Raw genomic sequence first — 15,712 nt, forward strand, 5'->3', positions numbered from 1 at the left:
AATCTCTGTATGTATTAAAATTCATGGAACTGTACACACAAAAAATCAAATTTACTGTATATTAATTTAAAATTAAAATACAGTTGCTTCTCTGGGAAAACACCAAATGGTGGATGACGCCGGTCCTGCTGGAGGGCCGGGAGGGCCCCGAGGCCCTGGAGGGCCCCGAGGCCCTGGAATGGGAGGCTTTGGCGGCTTCCGCGGAGGCTTCGGCAAGCAGCGGCATCCTGGGCCGGGGCCGGGGCAGCGGAGCTCATGGAGGCAAGGCTGAGAACGAGGAGTGGATCCCCATCACCAAGCTGGGCCACCTGGTCAAGGACATGAAGATCAAATACCTGGAGGAGATCTATCTCTTCTCCCTGCCCATCAAGGAATCTGAGATCATTGACTTTTTCCTGGGGGTGTCCCTCAAGGACGAGGTTTCAAAGATTATACCTTTGCGAAAGCAGATCCACGCTGGCCAGCGAACCAGGTTCAAGGCATTTGTTGCCATCGGAGATTACAATGGACACGTCGGTCTGGGTGTTAAGTGCTCCAAAGAGGTAGCCACTGCCATCTGTGGGGCCATCATCCTGTCCAAGCTTTCCATGGTTCCCGTGTGGCGAGGCTACTGGAGGAACAAGATCTGCAAGCCCCACACTGTCCCATGCAAAGTGACAGGTTGCTGTGGCTCTGTGCTGGTGCACCTCATCCCTGCCCCCGAGAGGCACTGGCATTGTCTCAGTCCCTGTGCCCAAGAAGCTGCTGCTGCTGGCTGGTATTGACTACTACACCTCAGCCAGGGGGTGCACTGCCACCCTGGGCAACTTCACCAAGGCTACTTTTGATGCCATTTCCAAGACCTACAGCTATCTCATGCCTGACCTTTGGAAAGAGACTGTGTTCACCAAGTCTCCCTATCAGGAATTCACTGGGTCTTGTAAAGACCCAACCCAGAGTCTCTGTGCAGAGGACCCAGGCTCTGGCTGTGGTCACCTCACAAGAAAAATAAAGTGAATGGAAGCTTGAAAAAAAATTAAAATACAAAAAAATGAAGCTAGATTTAGAATGACACCTGGTATGTCTGGTGAATCAGTACACAATTGCAGCTTTGTTCAACCATTTTTCATCCTTGCCATCTTGTTCCACTATCCTCTGCCTGTTGGTCCTTCACCTTATGACGCCAGGATAGCTGTAGCTACTCAGGCATCACATGGTCATACATTAACATCAAAAGGCTGGAAGAAAGCTTATAAATGTCATGTGTCCCTTATTAAGACCAAGAGAAATTTTCCTAGGCATCCCCAGTAAACATACCCTCTTGTCCCTGTTTTTTGTCCATGCCCAAACCAATCATTTGGTGAGGGAATTAGAATTACCATAATTAGTTAGCTCAGACCAGTGCCACTCATAGTCTGGCCCCTGGGCTGGTGCTAATCTACAAACTGTTGGTTACTAGTCCAAGACAAACTAAGTGCAGAAATTGAGATTACACATGTAGAAACTTTTATAACAAGCTGACTAAGTAATTGTGATGTCTTTTGAATGTAATAAAAATTGGGGGCTGACATTTTGTGGGTCTTCATTTGAGATCCCAGCTCCCGTGAAGTCTAGGATTTCCCTAAATATCAACAGAAATGGGGGTGTATCAGGGAGGGAGAAACTGAAGGATGGCCATTGGGTAGGGTACCAACAATGTGGGACATGAAAAATCAATGATGCGAATGATGTGACTCCTAAAAACCCTGGAAAATTCCATAGTATATTGCAATACAGACCTACCTCAAGAAGAAAGAACAATCTCAAATAAATAATCTAATCTTACATCTAAAGGAGCTAGGAATAGAACAACAAATGAAGCCTAAGCCAGCAGAAGAAGGGAAATGATAAAGATAAGAGCAGAAATAAATGATACTGAAACTAAAAAAAAATTAGAACAGATCAATGGAACCAGGAGCTGGTCTTTGAAAAAATTAATAAAATTGATAAACCCCTAGTCAGACTTATCAAAAACAAAAAAGAAGGGACCCAAATAAATAAAATCACAAAAGAAAGAGGAGAAATAAGAACTAACACCACAGAAATACAAACAGTTATAATATTATGAAATTCTATATGCCAACAAATCAGACAGCCTGTGAGAAATGGACAAATTCCTAGACACATACAAACTACCAAAACTGAAACAGGAAAAAATAGAAAACTTGAACAGACTGATAACCAGCAAAGAAATTGAATTGGTAATCAAAAATCTCCCAAAAAAACAAAAGTCCAAGGCCAGATGGCTTCACAGGGAAATTCTACCAAACATTTAAAGAAGAGTTAATACCTATTCTCAAACTATTGCAAAAAATGGAAAAGGAAGGAAAAATTCCAAACTCATTCTATGAGGCCAGCATTACCCTGATTCCAAAATCAGACAAAGATCCCACTAAAAATGAGAACTACAGGCCAATATCCCTGAAGAACGTAGATGCAAAAATTCTCAACAAAACAATAGCAAATCAAATCCAAGAGTACATTAAAAGAATCATTCACCACGACCAAGTGGGCTGCAGGGGTGGTTCAATATTCACAAATCAGTCAATGTGATACACCACCTTAATAAAAGAAAGGATAAGAACCATATGATCCTTTCAATAGATGCAGAAAAAGCATTTGAAAAACTACAACGTTCATTCATGATAGAAAACCTCAACAAAGTAGTGATAGAGGGAGGCCATATATGAATAATAATGGCCATATAAGAAAATGGACATATATAATATGGCCATAATGGCCATATATGAAATATGCATATTTCATATATGCATAAAGGCCATATATGAAATAATGCCATATATGGCCATATATGAAATAAAGGCCATATATGAAAGGCCTTATAAAGGCCATATATGAAAAATGCACAGCTAATATCATCCTCAGTGGGGGGAAAACAGAGCTTTTCCTCTAAAGTTAGGAACAAGACAGGGATGTCCACTGTCACCATTGTTATTTAACATGGTTCTGGAAAGTCCTCGCCACAGCAGACAACACAAAGAAATGAAAGTCATCCAAATCAGACAGGAAGAGGTCAAACTTCTACTGCTTACAGATGACATGATACTCTATATAGAAAACCCCAAAGACTGCACCAAAAAATTGCTAAAACTGATGCACGAATTCAGTAAAGTTGCAGAATACAAAATCAAGGTACAGAAATCTGTTGCATTTCTATACACCAATAATTAACTAGCAGAAAGAGAAATTAAGGAATCAGTCCCACTTACAATTGCACCAAAAACCAAAGCGTATGTTGGAATAAACCTAATCAAAGAAGTGAAAGACCTGTAGTCTGAAAACTATAAAGCACTGATGAAAGAAATTGAAGTTGACAAAAAGAAATGGAAAGACATTCCGTGCTTATGGATTGAAATAAAGAATATTGTTAAAATGTCTGTATTACCCAAAGCAATCTTCACGTTTAATGTAATCCCTACTAATCACCGGCATTTTTCACAGAGCTAAAACAAACAGTCCTAACATTTGTATGGAACCACAAAAGACCCTGAATAGTCGAAGCAATCTTGAAAAAGAAAAGAAAAGCTGGAGGCATCATGATTTCAGATTTCAAGTTATATTACAAAGTTGTAGTGATCAAGACTATATGGTACTGGCACAAAAACAGACATATAGGTCAGTGGAACAGAATAAAAAACCCAGAAATGAACCCACAACTATATGGTCAATTAATCTTCAACAAAGTAGAAAAGAATATGCAATGGGAGAAAGTCTCTTCAACAAATGGTGTTGGGAAAACTGGACAGCAATATGCAAAAGAATGAAACTGGACCACTTTCTTACACCATACAGAAAAATAAATTCAAAATGGATGAAAATCCTTAATGTGAGATTGGAAACCATCAGAATTCTAGAGAACATAGCAACCTCTTTTACGTCAGTTGTAGCAACTTCTTACTTCTAGCAACTTCTTACTTCTTGTCTCTGGAGGCAAGGGAAACAAAAGCAAAAATAAATCATTTGGACTTCATCAAGATAAAAAGCTTCTGCACAGCAAAGGAAACAATCAATAAAACTAAAAGGCAACCCAGAGAATGGGAGAAAATATTTGCAAATGACATACCTGATAAAGGGTTAGAATACAAAATATATAAAGAACTTACACAACTCAACACCCAAAAAACAAATAATCCATTCAAAAAATGGGCAGAAGACATAAATAGACATTTTTCCAAAGAAGACATATAGATGGCTAACAGACACGTGAAAAGATGTTCAACATCACTCATCATCAAGGAAACACAAATGAAAACTACAATGAAATATCACCTCACACCAGTCAGAATGGCTAAAATTAACACAGGAAACAACAGGTGTTGGCAAGGATATGGAGAAAGGGGAACGCTTTTACACAGTTAGTGGGAATGCAAACTGGTACAGCTACTCTGGAAAACAGTATGGAGGTTCCTCAAAAAGTTAACAATAGAACTACTCTGTGATCCAGCAATAGCACTACTGAGTAGTTACCCCAAAACCGCAAAAATACTAATTTGAAGGGATACGTGCACCCTGATGTTTACAGCATTATCTATAGTAGCCAAATTATGGAAAGAACCCAAATGTCCATTGACTGATGAATGGATAAAGAAGATGTGGTATGTATATATACACACACACACGCACACACACACACACACACACACACGCACAATAGAATATTACTCACCCATAAAAAAGAATGGAATCTTGCCATTTGCAATGACGTGGGTGGAGCTACAGAGTATTATGCTAAGTGAAATAAGTCAGTCAGAGAAAGACAAATATATGGTTTCACTCATATGTGGAATTTAAGAAACAAAACAAACGAACATGGTGGGGGGAAGAGAGGAAAACCAAGAAACAGACTCTCAACTATAGAGAATAAACTGATGGTTACCAGAAGGGAGGTGGGTGGGGGATGGGTGAAATAGGTGATGGACATTAAGGAGGGGACTTGTTGTGATGAGCACCGGGTGTTGTATGGAAGTATTGAATCACTAAATTCTACACCTGAAACTAATATTACACTATATATTAACTAACTGGAATTTAAATAAAAATTTGAGGCAAAAAACCTGGAAAATTCCCGACAAAAGCATAATTTGGGTCCACTACTGTGGAGCAGGCTCTCCTTTTGGCTTCACCTGCACAATCACCTGCAGTGCTCCCACTCCTAGTGGGTAGAGTCTCGAGCAGTCAGGTGGAGTTGCACTTCTTCTGAGAAGCCACACCTCAAAACCTGTTTCCCAGCTGGCCCAACATAACCTGTATTTTTTCTGATACCAGAGAGTCCTCCTTAGAAGGTTATAATTGGCCTACATCTGCCATTCTTGCTCACAACAACAAAAACAAAAGAGCAAAAAGCTCCACTAGACATGCCAAATGAGGCACATCCAATCAGCTGGCCACGGTGACTGACTGTAGCCTGTGACAGAGGCTTTCAAACTTCTTTGTGCTCAATTTACAGAATAAGAAACATATTTGACGTCACAATTCAGTACATGCATGCACACGTACACTCAGAGACATCTGAAACCACTGTTTCACAAAACAGTATTTACTGTGTGTAATGCACTCTGTTGTTTAAATTTTGTATTTAGGGGTGCCTGGGTGGCTCAGTCAGTTAAGCGTGGGACTTCAGCTCAGATCACGATCTCACGATTCTTGAGTTCGAGCCCCGCATCAGGCTCTCTGCTGTCAGCCAAGAGCCTGCTTCAGATCCTCTGTCCCCCTCGCTCTCTGCCCCTCCCCCACTTGCTCTCTCTCTCTCTCTCTCTCTCTCTCAAAAATAAACATTTTATATGGAGAACAGAGGGTTACTGGAGGGGTTGTGGGAGGGAGGATGGGCTAAATAGGTAAGGGGCATTAAGGAATCTACCCCTGAAATTATTATTACACTATATGCTAACTAACTTGGATGTAAATTATAAATAAACAAACAAATAGAATTTAAGTATTTTTAAGCAAAAAAAAATTTAGAAAATTATAAAATAGTTGTATTCATTTGTTTTGTTTTTAAAAATGCTGATCGGGGGCGCCTGGGTGGCTCAGTTGGTTAAGCGTCAACTTCGACTCAGGTCATGATCTCGTGATTCATGGGTTCCAGCCCTGCGTCGGGCTCTGTGCTGACAGCTCAGCTCGAACCTGGGGCCTGCTTTAGATTCTGTCTCTCTCTCTCTCTCTCTCTCTCTGCCCCTCCCCTGCTCGCACTCTCTCTCTCTCTCTCAAAAATAAACATTAAAAACATTTTAAATGCTGATCTTGTCCCACGAAATTAATTGCATAGCCCACCAATGAGTTACAACCTGCAGTTTGGAAAGAAGTGGCCTGAAGGGTGGAGACGTAATGGTTCTAAATTCCAGAGGCCTTTAGAGTAGCCACCAGTAACTCTTGTGTGGGATGTTGTGGCTCCCCCTGTACCTGTTACCAAGACTGGAGCCCTAACCCAGGACAATGCTTCAGCAGCCTTATCTTTTCCCCCATAAGCTTCCCTGACCTCAGAGCTCTAGCCTCCTAAATCAGCTGCCTTAGCAGTGAGAGGGCCAGAGGCCCTCCAGGCTGTTCATGGAGACTGAGTTGCCCTAGCAACACTTGGCTGTAATTGACTCCTGCTGTCACCTGCTCCAGCCTAGCCTGCTTCTCCACACTGCGGGCTGTGGCCCCCTTTTCTCCTGCCTCTCATAATAATTTCTTCATCCTCGTTACATAGACAGATGTCTTCTCATCCCTCCCCTTGCTGATGGATGGTCAGATTCTTGGCACACACCTCCTTGGCACTCTCTACATTGCCAAATACTCACTCTGACATGATTAAACACTCCCAGAGATGGGTGATTTGCATTTCTTTCAGATCACAAACAATCGCTAATGCTGGTCAATTTAAATCAGAGATCACAAACCCAAATGTAGGCAAGTCACACAAAAGCCTAGGTGGGGACTGTGCCCCTTCCTAAAAGAAGCAGTGGCTACTCTGTCCAGCTGATTTTGCCATACAGAAATGCACATTGGCATGGCCAGAATCTTCCAACTTTTCCAGAGAGGCCATAAAATCTGGGTTTTTATATGAGCTCTACCAATTTTTAGGTGCTGACAATTAATTTGAATAATATCTTTTTAGGGGTGCCTGGGTGGCTCAGTCAGTTAAGCATCCGACTCTTGATTTCAGTTTAGGGCTTGATCTCACAGTTTGTGAGTTTGAACCCTGCATTGGGCTCTGCACTGTCAGTGTGGAGTCTGCTTGGGATTCCCTCTCTCCTTCTCTCTCTGCCCCTCACCCGCTCATGCGCGTGTGCACACACGCTCTCTCTCAAAATAAATAAATAAACTTAAAAAGATCTTTAAAATCTTACAGGCCAATTCAAGCACATCTGTGGACTGGATCTGTTCAGCAGGCTACCATTTTGCAAGCTCTGTTTTAAGCTCTCTTTTATTCTCTGTCTTGCATTTGGACTTGATTGTCTTCTGCCATCTGGGGCAAAAAAACAAAAAAAAAAAAAAACAAAAAAAAAAAAAACACAAACCACCAATAACTGGGCTTAAATTAGCTCTAAAGTTCTCTCCCTCCCATATGGCCACAGTAATCAGGCAAGACTCTTAAGAGATGTTCATGGAGCGAAACCAGAATGTTCCAGTGTTTCTACTGGGCACTGGAGTACCCATTTCTACATATTACTGCATTCTGGTTTGTTCCAGTCATGCAGTGAGTATGTAAGGCTGGCCACTGGAGAAAGCCCTGGCCTTGTGGGGAAGGAGCCCTTCTCTTGCTTCTTCCCCTTTGACCATATTTATTAGTTATGTGATGTTTCCCTTTCTAGTATTTCCATCTGTACATGAACTAGAAATTTCTGCCCTTTCAGAAGTGTTGGGATGAGAGCTTTCCAGTCCCCACTATGTGTCACGCCACCTCTTTCACTCACCACCTCCTCCCCACAGTGACTGATTGGTGAGATTCCAAAATTTAATTGAGGGCTTATTGCTCAGCCCCTGCTGAGCTCCCTGCCATGTTTTTCAGAGCTCCCTTGCCTATATAGCATGCTATGTCCTCCTATCTGCCCCTCCATGTGGCCAAGCCTTACTAAGGCCAGCTTAGTGGGGTAAGGCTCCGCTGCACAGACACATCTATTCCCTCAGGAAGGCACAAAAATCTAGGTTTGGGATAAAAAAGTTGAAAACCCGATTCAGGCTGCAGGCCACGGATCCATTCTCCAAATCAGTCTTATCATAATAAATCTCAATATTCAGATCCCTCTTTGACCCTTGTGTCTGTTTATTTTTTTAATGTTCTATTTATTTTTGAGAGAGAGAAAGAGAGAGAGAGAGAGTGAGCAGGGGAGGGGCAGAGAGATAGGGAGACATAGAATCTGAAGCAGGCTCCAGGTTCCGAGCTGTCAGCACAGAGCCCAATGTGGGGTTCCGAACTCTCCGAATGGCGAGATCATGACCTGAGCCGAAGTTGAACACTTAACCGACTGAGCCACCGAGGCACCCCTCTTGTGTCTATTTCATAACTAGTTTGGAATTCAGGGGAGAAAGTGATATGATTATAGATAGGACCTTTAGAGGTACCCCCATGGTGTCTGGGTTGAGAAACCTCAAGAAACAAATGCAATGACTGGCATTTGAGATCTAGAATAACATTTGAGGGAAGCAGTTCTCTTTGTGGGAGTGTGGTGGCCGGTGTGCACATGTGTTGCAGCTGGTTTTCTTTCTTTTCTTTTTCTTTCTTTCTTTCTTTCTTTCTTTCTTTCTTTCTTTCTTTCTTTCTTTCTTTTTTGTTTGTTTTTGCCAATAAGGTCAAGCCTTGGAAAGCACTGGCCATGCTCATCATTGACTTTGGGAGTTTGTAGCAGTTTACATTATGATTGGTGTCTGCAGACGTGCCACTGCTTTTAATAGACAGCAGCTTTAGAAATCACAGGCCCTAGAGGTCTTTGACCTTACAACTGTGGCAAGTGTCTAAAAGCAGGTGGAACCAAGTGAACCCTAGTAAGAACAGACTGTGCATGCTTTTGTGGCTGAGAAAGGGATTAGAGTATCAGGAAAAGAATATTTTGGCCTTGGTTAGGTTCACCTCAAAACAGTTTTTTGAAGTATAATTGACACACAATGTTACATTAATTACAGTGTTGAAAACAGCTTTAACAATCAGAGGGCTGAAACATTTTTGCTCCTTTTTTTCCCTACTTCTCAGAACTATAGGCTGAGGCTTTTAACTGCAAAAGTAGCTAAATTCCATGTGAACCACAAAGTACTAAAGAGTGACATTATATATTTTGCATTTAGTAGGTGACATTCTATCAGTACCATCCCTCTATCTTGATTTGAATTGCATCTTGTTACAGAGGCAAGGAAAAAATATGGAGGAGCTGCCTTTTTGAATTTTTGTGGCATGTCCACAGACTCCTAGACTCATCCCCTTTCCCCCCAACACCACCACCACCTCCGCCTGGTGTCAGGTTGGCACTGGACTTATTAATTACATGAAACATGATTATGACTTTGGATTTTAAAGACCCAGATTCTGATTTTAACCTAGGAAGGCAGGTGATTTTTATCAAGGTATAGATAGAGAAATGGGAGCCCCTACCATATAAAGTATATATATGCTGTGCTATAACATCTTCTTGTATTGAGGTGAAGAAACAAGTCTTAAAATTATTAAAGTTCCAAAGACTAAACCAAAAAATGTAAAGACCACCATCTCTAGGAATAGGGTTTGCTTGCGAAATCAAGGAGGCACTGGATTTCCTTCAAAATAATGCTTTATTCTAATTTATGTGTGAGTGATATGACATTTCTGAGATTTGCTTTGAAATATTCCAGAAAAACAGTATGAATAGATGAATTAAAAATGGCAAAGTGCCAGGGTGCCTGTGTGGCTCAGTTGGTTAAACGTCTGACTCTTGATGTCCACTCCGGTCATTATCTCACAGTTTGTGCGTTCGAGTCCTGCTGACAGAGCCTGCTTGGGATTCTGTCTCTCCCTTTCTCTGCCCCTCCCCTGCTTGCGCTCTCTCTGTCTCTTTCTCTCAAAATAAATAAATAAACTTTTAAAAACTTAAAAAAAATAAAATTGGTAAAGCGTCGATAATTATTGAAGCTGAGTGATTCATTATACTATTCTTAGGGGTTCATTATAGTATCTCTCTAATTTTGTGTATGTTTGAAATTTCCCATAATAAAACGTTAGAAAAATAAAAATAAGCATTACTGTCAGAACAAGAGCAGTAGGAGAATGAAAGAAAAAGATACAAAATGTTATGCTATTTAAGCTGAAGAAAGAGAGGGATTGTCTTGAAAAATGTGATCTTAGGAAAACTGGATAATGAGCTAAACAGAGATGAAAGGGAAAAAGAGATACTCAGATCTAAAAGCTTTTAAAGATGTAACTAGACAACAGGGAGATATTTTAATTGTTACTAGGTCAGAGAGCTTTTCTGAGTCCCAAAGAAACCAAAAAGAGATAGGTAGAGAAGAAAAACACACTGGAATTACTCTACCAGTGAGAGTCCAGATCTACAATGCTATGGGCAAGTATTTGCATATAAAGGTGTTCTCTGAAAGCTGACCTTAGAGACCTCAGCTTAGTAGGCAAAATGCCCCCTCCCCCAAGATGTTTACACTCTAATCCTGAGAAACTGTGAATATGATGTATTACATGACAAAAGGGATTTTACAGACATAATTAAGGATACAGACTTTAAGACAGGGAGATTATCCTGGATTTTCCAGGTAGACCCAATATGATAGCCCTTAAAATCAAAGAACCTACTGCTGGCAGCAAGAGAGATATGGCAGAAGGAGAAATCAGAAAGATTCCAAGTGTAAGATGTAAGGATCAACGCGCAAGGACTGGAAATAGGCCTTTAAACTAAGGGCCACTCCCATCTGCCAACAAGAAAACTCGGTCCTCAGGTCTGTCAGTGCAAAAAACTAGATTTTGACAACAGCCTGAATGAGCTTTGGAAGCAGATTACTTCCAGAGCCTCTCAGTAAGAGCCCAGCTGGCCGATACGTTGATTCTGGCCTTGTGAAATCTGGAGCAGAGAAACCAGTTGGGCCAATCTGGATTGCTGATCTACAGAATAATGAGATAATAAATTTGTATTGTTAAGCCTGGAAGTTTGTGGTAATAGAAAACTACTATAAACTGTAACATTAAGTGAGTATAAAAATTTGGACAGATTTATGAAAGAGAGACTAAGGATCATTGTAAAATACTTCAAGCATTTTAGATGAGTTTCAAGGCAACACAAATATGGGTGGGAGAACAAGTATGACATGTCCTTGTGGGCACAAGCTTAGAACCTGTGTAGGGTTAGGACTCCAAGAGAAAGAAATGGGGAAGATGACATACAACAGGGAAATCAGGCAAGAAAATAATGGATTAAGTCTGGAATAGATGTTGATTTTAATGGGAGAATATCTTCTGGTGGAATTATCCAATTCTGGAAGGTGAAGGTAAACAAGAATTGTTGAACTGTAGATACTTTTGCCAGCTCCAGAATTTCTCCCCCTCCAAGTTTTATTGAGATATAATGGACATATAACATCTTATTACTTTAAGGCATACATGATAATAATTTGATATATGTATATATTGTAAAATGATTGCCACAATAGGTTTAGTTAACCACAATTTCTCGAGTACTTGTTTTTCACTATGATGAATTTCACAAGACAAAAGATAGAGGATTTTTTAGGAAAACCAAGTGGCTGAGTCTGAATCCAAAATTAAAGAAAAAGGAAGGAATGCACTGTGATTCAAAAAGTAGTAACTAATGCGTCAGATATTGCTAATTGTCCTTCAGTATCTGTTCTCACCTTCTTTCAAGGTAATTATCTTTTTAGGTATGCACATACCTGTCCAGCTAAAGATTGCATTTCCTATTCTCCATTGCAGCTAGGTGTGGCTAAATATTAGCGGATGGGATGTGACTGGAAATGATGTGTACAACTTTCGGATAGAGACCTTAATGTAAGAGCTCTTCCCTTCTTCATCCTACTGGCTGAAATGTGAGCCATTTTGTATCATATGGTTAGGAGCACGATTCTGGTGATTGAATCTCTGAAAAATCTTATAGAACAGCTACCACACTAGTCCTGAACTGTCTTCTTCTGGTCTGTTACATCCAAGGGAAATAAATTTCTGCTTTATTTATGCCTCTGTCAATTTGTATGTCTGTTACAAGAACCTGAACCTATACCTTAGTGAATATAGCCATGTACACTTTAGAGAAGGAGAGGTAACCAACCTAAGAAGCAGATTAAAATATGAAAAATTTAGCTGAGCTTCTGGATCAAGATGGTGACTTGGGCATTTGCTAAAACCTCCCCTCAGCCCTGTTTCAAATACCTAGAAAGCTACTGTAAAATGTTCCCAGTTTTTAATTGTGAAAAATCTCAAATGCATAGAAAAATCCAAATTAATACAGTGAATATCATTATGCTCACCACTCAGTTTCAGTTGTTAACATTATGTCATATTTGCTTTATCTATCATCATATATCTAATTTTTTGAAACATCTGAAAGTGAGTTGACTTACATTATTCCTAAAAACTTCAGTGTGCATCTTGAAGGAATATTCTCCTATATAATCACAAAACCTTTGTCATAGCGAAGGAAATTAACAATAGTATTCTCATAATAATATTTTAATATCTAATAATATCATCTAGGCCATATTGAGATTTCCCTGGTTGTCCCCAAAATGTCTTTAATAGCTTCTGTTTTTATTTATAATTGAAATACTTTATTTCTAAAAAACCCCTCTTACTTACACACTAAACATAATTAAATGGATATTCACTTACATGGTTATTTCTCATTCCAACTCTACCAAAAATACAATTAAGGAGGGGTGCCTGGGTGGTTCCATTGGCTGAGCATCCAACTCTTGATATTGGCTCAGGTCCTGATCCCAGGGTGGTGGGATTGAACTCTGAATCCGGCTCTGTGCTTAGCGTGGAGCCTGCTTAGGATTCATTCTCTCTCTCTCTCTCTCTCTCTCTCTCTCTCTCTCTCTCTCCCCCTCTCTCTCTTTCTCCCTCTGCCCCTCTCCTGTTAATTCTCTTTCTCTCTCAAATAAAAAAATTACAATTAAGGAAAAAGAGAAGTAAATAAGGTCAATAGTAGACATCAACAAAAATTTTAAAGGTGGAAAGCAGCTGAACAATTGTAACTGAGAAAGTTGAAATCTAAGTGACTATATAAATAAAGACAAAATGAGGGCACTTGTTAGGATGAGCACTGGGTGTTGTATGGAAGCCAATTTGACAATAAATTACATAAATAAATAAATAGTTTTATAAATAAATAAATAAAGATAAAATGAAACAAACCCATTTATACTGGGGAATGTTTCTAAAATTTACCACTTTGTGTATTGTAGGAAGAAAACAAAATAAATATATTACCACTTCACCATAATGTCTATTTAAACTTCCTCATGTAAGAAAGATGTTGTATTGGTTTTACAACTTAAAACACTGCAAATTTATCATTTGAGTGATTTGCCCCACATATTTACAGTGAGAATTGGGCATATAGGATTATTTCTAGTACAATTTATATTTGGGTGTTCTTTAAAGCATCATACTTTATTACTTTACACACACCAAAGTAGATGCACTTAGCTTTCATTATCATTTCTTTTTGGATGCTCAAATTGTCACTATATCAGTTCTCTGTAGATGATGGCCATATTGTTGTTTTTAAGGATATCTTGCTACCTCTCAGTGTGTCCTTGATTTCTGATAATAGCAAGAGATCACATGATCATCTTGAAGTCTTCTGTACTATATAAAGTATCAAGGACTCTCGAATCCTTTTAGTTAGAAAGCCATTTTCTTTTTATTTATTTATTTATTTATTTATTTATTTATTTTTTAGGGATTTAGGTTTATTCACAGTAGTATTTTTTTTTTCATGTGGCCAAGTTTATTATAAGACAGAGAAAATACTATTTGACTACAATGAGACACAGATGCATTATATATTATGTTAACATTGTTCTAACTGTTCTAAGATAACTATAAATTATTTAATTTACCATACCTATAAGTTTAGTCTTTTTTTTTCTCTTTTTTTTTATAATATTTGAAATTTATTGTCAAATTGGTTTCCATAAAACACCCAGTGCTCATCCCAAAAGGTGCCCTCCTCAATACCCATCACCCACCCTCTCCTCCCTCCCACCCCCCATCAACCCTCAGTTTGTTCTCAGTTTTTAACAGTCTCTTATGCTTTGGCTCTCTCCCACTCTAACCTTTTTTTTTTTTTTTTCTTTTTTCCTCCCCCTCCCCCATGGGTTCCTGTTACGTTTCTCAGGATCCACATAAGAGTGAAACCATATGGTATCTGTCTTTCTCTGTATGGCTTATTTCACTTAGCATCACACTCTCCAGTTCCATCCACGTTGCTACAAAAGGCCATATTTCATTTTTTCTCATTGCCACGTAGTATTCCATTGTGTATATAAACCACAATTTCTTTATCCATTCATCAGTTGATGGACATTTAGGCTCTTTCCATAATTTTGCTATTGTTGAGAGTGCTGCTATGAACATTGGGGTACAAGTGCCCCTATGCATCAGTACTCCTGTATCCCTTGGATAAATTCCTAGCAGTGCTATTGCTGGGTCATAAGGTAGGTCTATTTTTAATTTTCTGAGGAACCTCCACACTGTAGAAAGCCATTTTCAATATCATATCAGGATTATTGTTGGAGCAGAGTATACAGCTTCTCATTACTACTGAATTCATGGGTAATAACATTAGGAAAGAAGCTAATTAAGCGTATAACAAGAGTCATCTCAAAAAATAACATAAGAAGATAAGAATAAGGCATGTGTTCAAGCAGATAGTTCCAATCCCATAAAATTATTACCTGGTTTTCATGAGATCTTATTAATATACTTAACCTATTTTCTCTAACCCTGATACACTATTCTAAATGCTGTCATAAAAACAGTGAATTAAAGTTATATTCCGCACCCCCCCCAATTTAACAATCTCCATTAATGTTGAACTTTCTGACTCTTATCAAGCACCCAGAACATTCTGAAATATTCAGGGCCTCATGATACCAAGTGTCAGTATCACTTGGTCACTTACTGATTGAAGGAGAAAAAGAAAGCAAGCTTCTCTCCAAATGAACACTAAATAATACACAAGCCTAAAAACACACAGCATCTTATAAAATCTCTATACTGTTAGTCGGCAAGGACAATGAGGTAGTCCAGAGACATATATAGCTGTTGGGACTTATTTGAAACTGTCCTTTAGCTTTCCATTTGGGAAATTCTTTATCCTCTATCACAAATATCTTATAATTTTCATAGCTTTCTTAAAAACCAGTATCCAGTCGAGTTTCATGCATTGCATCTTATGTCTCTTTAGTTTAAATTTGAAACAGTTGTCCCACAGTTTTATAAAATATTTTTAAAGTTAAAAAAATGGATGGCTGAGCTTGAAAACTATAAAAAAGGAGCTCTCCAGGGGTCAGAAACAGAGATAGCCCAGTCTAAACACACCAGTCTTTAAAAGTGGAGGAAGAGTGGGTCTGAGAGATTCAGTGTTGCTGAGTTTGAAGGTGGAGGAGGGGCTGCAAACCAAGGAATGTAGTCAGCTTTAGTTTGTAGCTAGCAAGAAAATGGGAACCTCTGTTCAACAACTTCAAAAAAAAACCCTGA

At 39.3% G+C, this 15,712-nt stretch overlaps 1 pseudogene; it reads left to right on the forward strand.

The window, feature by feature from the left end:
* The first annotated feature begins 106 nt into the window (after positions 1–106).
* Positions 107–991, forward strand: LOC123594361 (annotated as a pseudogene).
* Positions 992–15,712: the final 14,721 nt, after the last annotated feature.

Source organism: Leopardus geoffroyi, chromosome X, assembly GCF_018350155.1.
Source record: "Leopardus geoffroyi isolate Oge1 chromosome X, O.geoffroyi_Oge1_pat1.0, whole genome shotgun sequence".
In the NCBI taxonomy this organism is placed as follows: domain Eukaryota; kingdom Metazoa; phylum Chordata; class Mammalia; order Carnivora; family Felidae; genus Leopardus; species Leopardus geoffroyi.